General features: G+C 45.7%; 1 pseudogene; it reads left to right on the top strand.

The window, feature by feature from the left end:
* Window positions 1-513: 513 nt before the first annotated feature.
* On the top strand, window positions 514-1,907 carry LOC144110319 (uncharacterized; annotated as a pseudogene).
* The last annotated feature ends 5,655 nt before the right edge of the window (window positions 1,908-7,562 follow it).

Raw genomic sequence — 7,562 nt, 5'->3', positions numbered from 1 at the left:
TGTGCCACTTTTTGAGGGCTGGTTTCAGCCTATAGCATGTTTTGCCACAAGAGGAGCAGCACCTGGGCGGATCCTCGCAAAGCTCCTGTTGAATGCTGTGCTGCAGCTGTACAAGCATCATGCTTCAGTGCGTGCGGTTGTAAGCGATGGAGCAGGCAACAACCGTTCCATGTGTACGAACCTGGGAATATCGGGAGATATGATGTCACCACGCAACTACATTGAGCACCCCTGGGAGCCTTCGCAGAAGATCTTCTTCATCTGTGATGTTCCACATGTCGTCAAATGCATTCGAAATCATTTGAAAAAGCACACATATGGAATGGTAAGAGTAAATGTGTACATGCAGTTACAATGATGTGCAACGACTGATGTGTTTCCCTCTTTCAGGCTAGTGATCATCAGATCAACTTCTCACACTATGTTGCGCTGAACGAAGCCGAAAGGAACAAGCACACAAGAGTTGTGCCGAAGCTGATGAAAGCACATGTTGCCCCAGACAACCTACAGAAGATGAGCGTCCGGCTTGCTACCCAGGTGGTACTCTCTAGAAGACAGCGTATAATCATTTCTTGGTTATGTCTTTAAATAATGCATCAATGCATTTTTTTTACAGTTATTCAGCCGTGGGACAGCTATTGGCATTCGCATATACAGAGAAGGTAATGCCGAAGGCATGATTGGTTCCGAGGGCACAGAAGCATTCACCAAAATTGTCAATGACTTATTCGATACTTTGAATATTAAGCTGCCTGAAAGAGGCATCAAACGTCACTCGAAGGAAATACAGGCAAGCCAAAACACCTTCCCTCTGTGCCTATTCATTCATGCATGTTGACACTTATCAAATGCTGACATTTTAACTCGATTCATTCAGATCATCAAAGGCTCTTTGGACATGCTGAACGTCACAGAAAAGAAATCCATGGAGAAAGGTTTCAAGCTTTTTGCATCGCAACTAACGACAGAATCCCTCCGTGTCACTTTGCTGTGGGTACTTGATATCATCGAGTTCCTTCTGGATCAGGGTGCCCACTATGTTTTAACAGCAAAGTTAAACCAGGACCCCTTGGAGGTGAGGATGTGCTTGCTTCTGTTTTATATGAGTGTAGAGCTATGAGTGATGAAGGTCATTGGTAGCTTACAAACTATATATCTTTTCCAGCGTCACTTCGGACTTGTCCGTTCATTTGGAGGGGATGAATCACACCCTACAGTGGTCAACTTCACCCAAATATTTCGCCTTCTCAGTTTGTACACACCGAAAAAGACTGCTTTACGTGGTAGTGTGCAAGGTGTGGCAGGGAATGTGCTCGTCGGTGTCCAGGACACACTGAAGATGACAAGAGCGGTTCACCGCACTAAGCACGCTTCTTTAGATGGCTCCATTCAACAAAAGCAAATAAAGATGACATCAGATGCTGCCAGGACGCCTGATCAGCAGGACGATGACCACTGCTACTTCAAAGGAGATGTGGACCAAGTGGATATGTAGTCCACAAATTTGAGAAACTCACAGCATGCCTTCTGTGCCTAAAAGACATAAGCAGTCCAGTGCCCGTTGTTGGCTCTGATGCATACCTTACAACTTACAGGAGCTTTAAGGAAGGTTGCATGAAGCATCCAACAGTTAAGATGTTGACCATCATAAAAACTGTTAATGAAGTAGTTTCTGCTACATTAGACAAAGCTGGCCTGTGCATGAACATATTCTGGAAAGTGAGGAAGAGCTAGAAAAATGCAACCTTGCTCGCTTGGGCTGTGCTGAGCACATGTCGGCATTCACTTGTGAAATATTGAACTTTATTATTGTGACAAGAATGCACTTTTTTTCCAGAGATGTTAACCACCGACTAGAAAGCAAGGAGAAGGTGGCTGTCGCGAACAAAAAAGCGCGTCTCTTGTAACTCTTTGGTCCTTTAAAAGTGGATACCAATAAGATGTAGATATTTGTTCCTATATGGATTCAATAAATTGTTTGCAATCTTACTTTTGCTATTCCCGTCATTTTTCGCGTTCTAAGTCCTTAATAACAGCGAGGTTTCCGACGGGTGATGCTTTATTTTCCTTTTAAAACGCATATGTATGAGAGCGATGACAGTTTTGGTTCAATTCAATGATTCTTGGCTTTAGGTTTTAATATTTTCGGCAACGTGCGATTCTTATATTGTTTCGGAGCTCGGTGCAAAGAAAGGGTAATTTTGTACGAAGCTAAATAAATAAAGAACGATACCCGACGAACGAGCAAGATCTAGGTTCATCTTCACAGCTGGATAAGGGTCCCTCTTAGCATTAGCTAACAATTCTGGCATCCAGGTTGTATCTGTGTCGCCCAGGGCCGCTCTCGCGGCCTGAATACCACGTAGCAGCCGCGCATTCAACATAATTCTTGTGCACTACCTTCGGAAATATGTTCCTTCAACGTAAAAGTGCCGTGAAACACGGCGCGAGGGCTTTATTACAACGGCTCGTACGACGAGAAACCGTGTGGACCGGGCCAACAGCGTCGGAAGCGCCACCTCGCAAGCGGGAGCGGAAAGGGGCCGCGTTTGGCCGCCGAACCGCAGCGGAGTTTGCAAACTGACCAGGTAATCTAGAAACGTTGGGAGGTGCCGTCGTAGAGGTCTCCGACATAATTTCGACCATTTAGGGATCGTTAACGCGCACTGACATTCCGTTTCTCCCCCACCGAAACGCGGCCGCTGCGGTCCGGTTCGAACCTGGGTGGTCGTGCTCAGTAGACGAGCGCTTTAACCACTGAGCCACCGGGGCGGGTCGAAGTGTGAGCAGATGCACCTTCTTCTTTGGCGCTGAACTAAGACCGCTTTCGTAGGCTTCCTCTGCTTCTTTGCTTATTTATTTATTATGGGTTTCTTTTACTCTTTTCAAATTTTTAGTTTTTATTTCTCAGAAGGCCCCCATTCGACCAAGTCGAAGAAACGTTTCAAAATCCATCATGTGATGAAGGATAGACTGCGATGATGAAATAATATTATTTCGATATCTAACACAACTGAAGAAGAGTGTTCACCGCGAGCTAAGAGCTGACTTGTATCGCATTGTTTTCACAGGCCTTTGAAGGCAATAAAGAATGACTGACAGCCTTTTATTGCTAAGCATCCAGTATTGTGTGAAAACACAGGTTTTTGGCAGGTCAACCCCACCGCCACGTACCTGAAAGCACGACTGAGATGTCCACTGACCCACGGAGCCAGATATGTGCCTTTCCTTTCCTCAGAATCAACGGAGTCTAAACCTTCCGCTGGTTTTTGAGAAAAAGAAAGGCGCATGACTGCCTCAGTTTGTAGGTGAACCAAACCGACCATGATGATAGTGAATTTTTAGGATGCAAGAACATCTGCGGCCAAAGAGCACCCTTGTGCAAGGTAGTTTGTTTGCTCAAGGAGGGGGGGTCAAAGACCCATTTCCTAAGCTTTCACCCTATTTAACCCGAGCGACAGGCCAGGGGAAAATCTTGTACCCATTGGGTCATCGGGGGGTGCCCAGTGGCCCTGGGGATCGAACCCCGCACCTTCCGCATGCGAAGCGGATGCTTAACCACTCGGCCACCGGTGCGGTCATTGTGAACCAAACCGCCTACTCACAGAGCGATTAAGGCGTCCACTGACATTGTGAGGCAGCTACACTTGCTACTGAAAGGCTGTCCACACATGGACGGGCACAAACCACTGATAACCGAGGAGTGCGGCTAGGAGTGCGTTTGCAGAAAAAAAAAGTTTAGTGTTCGAGGGATAGCGCTCCGGCTCACGACTTAGGGCGCAGCGGTTCGAGTCCCGACTCGACCATTTTTATGACTTCTCGGTGGTGTAATTCCGATCCGTGCAATTATAGCGTTCACAAGGCTCCTCTAACATGAGGCTTCCTTTGTTTGGGATTGCCATTCCGCTTGGTATTTGGCAGTCCCCTGCAAAGTCAAGCAGAATAACCGCAGAAACATAGGTTAAGGTCCTATTAATAATCACTTCCACATCACTAAGAGGCTCACACTTCGTACGACAATTGAACTGCTTGAAGAATGCTATTTCAGTGAACTGGATCGATTATGTGTGTAAATGGCTCAGTACCTCTTTTACGATGGTTATTAAAGGCCTTTTTCTCCCTAGGAACTTCTAACTCGATGCTTGAAAAGAATCTAAAAACTGGCGAGCGAAGATGTGCATTTTTCTTTTTCTTCTTATCATTGATACCGCACGTGCGACGCCGACCTGAGACCCAAGTTGCTTTTAACAATCTCTTCCCATGCACCCCCTGCCATGGTTGGCAGAGGCAGGCTTCGCAAAGACGAACCAGATGTGGCGACGTCCCTTCTGGTTTGATGACGTCGCTTCCTTCGAGCCAATGGGCATTCTCTGGCCTGATGACGCCTCTGGTGACGTCACTGCCCGCCAAACAATCAAGATTTTTCTGGACGAAGGCGGACAGCGCTGAGAGACATCTTCATTCCAACCTTGATGCTAACTTACAAACTGACGCCATCTTTTTTGAATTTGCCAAAGCATTCGATAAGGTGCCTCATCAAGGTCTACTCTTAAAACTGTCTAGACTAAACTTGCATCGAGAAGTTATTGCATGGTTTAAAGAATTCCTCACTCATCGTTCACAGTCCGTTACTATTAACAACTACTCCTCTAACCGTCTACCAGGAACATCAGGTGTTCCTCAGGGAACTTTTCTTGGCCCCCTCCTATTCTTACTTATATTAACGATCTGGCAGAAAATTTATCATGTCATGCCCGTCTGTTCGCCGACGATTGTGCTATTTATGCCCAATTACTAATACCGCTGATCAAGAATCCCTCCAGGACAATCTTAACTGCATTCAATCATGGTGCCATTACTGGGTTATGATACTTAATCCCAATAAGTGCAAGCTCATGTCTTTCCATCGTCGTCACAACCCACATTTATTTACCTATAAGATTTCTTATTTTCCTGTCGAACTTGTCCCGTCCTATACATACCTCGGCATTACTATCAGCAATGACTTATCATGGCGCGAGCACGTAACAAAGCTAATATATTCTGCGAATAAAAAACTAGGCTTTCTTAAACGTAATTTTCACGATGCCCCTCAAAATATAAAGCTACTTGCTTACAAGTCATTAATCAGGCCGAAACTTGAGTATGCATCCGCCATCTGGAATCCACAGCAAGCATACCTCATTGATTCATAAGAAGCCGTGCAAAACCGAGCCGCCCGTTTCATTCACCGCTCATACTCATCATATATTAGTGTTTCATCTCTCAAGCCACAGTCCCAATTGTACAGTCTTTCCCTCCGTCGCCGCATTTCTAGCCTGTTCCTATTTAACAAATTTTATTATTCCCAGCTCAAACAGCAGCCATACATCTGCGCACCGCCGTCACACACGTCCCACCGCATTGGTCATCCGCTGAACGTTTCACGCCAACGTGCCCGCACGACTACATTTTCCAAGTCATTTTTCCTCCGAACAGCAAGCGACTGGAACGACCTTCCCCATGAAATTGCAGCCATCGCCTGTCCATCAACCTTCCTAGAAAAAATTACATCCCACCTGTCATCATGAAAAAATGTTTTGCTTCCTCATGTTACCCCGCACCCCTTATGTAAAACCCCCTACAGGTGGGTCTTTAAGGAAATAAAAATGAAATGAAATAAAATATGATAAAGTACTAGTCGCGTACTCCTGTCAGCCAAGCCTACTCACATGTCTGTTCTTCTCCGTGACCTCAAGCATACGGGACAAAGTATCCAGAGCACACAAATTTGGCTCGGCAGCATTGTTTTCGATTCCATACGTCCACACGAGTTTTTCGGCTACTGTACATATACACCTAAGTGCAAGTTCATGTATATATGTTTATACGTATATACCACGTTACGTATATACCGCAGTTGCACCAACTCCGTTCACCTTGAAAGAAGCTTGTAATTAAGCTATATTTCTTGAAGTTCCCTTAATTTTATTCCACCTTCGAAGAAAAAAGGCAGAGCTGCCACTGTTCAGGAGGTTTATACTGCTATAGACGGAGCGACCGAATTTTGCTTTCAGGGCGGCGATAATGTGTAAAAGTTCAATAGATTCCTGAATGAAAACTGGCTCAGTCTTTTCAGAGGAACGCCAGAGGACATATGGGGCGAATGGAAGTTCGAGACACAAATAGAGGCGCTTTCTGGTACTGGTGTCTGGTCTTTCTATTCGTCCCGTCCAGCTTTTACCGCTTGGGTGTGAAGAATGTAAGGAGCAAAATGCTGTAATCTTGCAGTAATGTTCTCGAGCTTACCTTCATTAAGTGGCCATGCCAGACCCAGGGAAGCTCAAGACAGAAGGAGAGCCAGGAGAATTACATTTGCGTTGGCAGGGAGTAGCGTAGTCTTTAGCACGCTCGGCTGCGGAACGGAAGGGTGGTGGTTGGAATCCCACCGTGTACAAATACTTTTATTTCTTATCGAGTTGCTGAAGAGCGTAATGGACGGACGGACGGTAGGACGTCACTTACGTTGTCGTGACTTCCGGTTGGTGACATAACGGACGGACAGGATCTCGTCCGGGAGTATGAAACATTAAAGGCTTTCACATTAATTGTTTTCTCAAGCGATGATGCAACGAATACGTTTTATTGTGCTTTTCGTTCATCGTGGCTGCCACACGGCATAATCGTTCCTTTTTGCTACCCTGTATTGGACCATGACCAGATTACTGTCCAGAAATCAATATATCATGCGCGGCGTTTCTAGAATACTGGAGGCTAGTGTCGGCGTTTTAAGTGACTTGTGTCGAAAGCTCTTTGTCAGGTTAAGCATGACCGGAAGTAAAAGAATTCTGATCCCGTGGAATATCGAGCGCACGCCAATAAATAACCTTAAACCGGGTCTGTTGTTTTAAAGAACTCAAGTACTTCCAACAAACACCTCGTTTTACGTACATGACCCGTAAGTCAACAGTCCGTTAGAATCCCTCTTTTTACGAGTGGCGTCACTGTTACGTGAAGATCTTTGTTCGAAATTGTTTACTCGATCAGTTGTGCCGCCATGTCTTACCGCAATGGGTGCATCTGCTTTTCGCTGCTTCTTAACGGCTTCTAGAAAAGTGAAAATATATTTTGAATGCAGCGCTGCAGCTTCTGTCGTGGAGTCTGTGTGCCTTTTAGTGCGAAGACACTATTTAACGCGAGCAAACCCATCAAGAAGCATTCTTCGAAGCTTAATTTTGAGGTTGACTTTGGCAAAACATAGGATAGCAACCGCCCAAGTAGAAATAAAATAAATACTGCCGCGACTGGGTTTCCAACCCACGGCGGCGCGAACAGTTAAGCTTCGCCGGCCACTGCGCGAGAGCACTAGGCTATGGCCGCAGCCGATCATGCCTCAAGTAAAACTCCCACACTCTATCGCGCAGTGCTTTGCACATTGTCTTCTTTTGCAGCTGTTACCGCTATTAAACTATAATACTGACGCTTTGAGCTACGCAATGGTAGTGACAGAAAGACGTGCGCTGCATGCGTTGGCGCCGACAATACCCAGAATTTCTGGACTAAAGCATTTTTGAACAGAGAAT

This window comes from Amblyomma americanum, chromosome 11 (assembly GCF_052857255.1).
Source record: "Amblyomma americanum isolate KBUSLIRL-KWMA chromosome 11, ASM5285725v1, whole genome shotgun sequence".
Lineage (NCBI taxonomy): Eukaryota > Metazoa > Arthropoda > Arachnida > Ixodida > Ixodidae > Amblyomma > Amblyomma americanum.
Note: the sequence above shows the minus strand (reverse complement) of the source record. Positions and strands in the feature narration are given on the sequence as shown.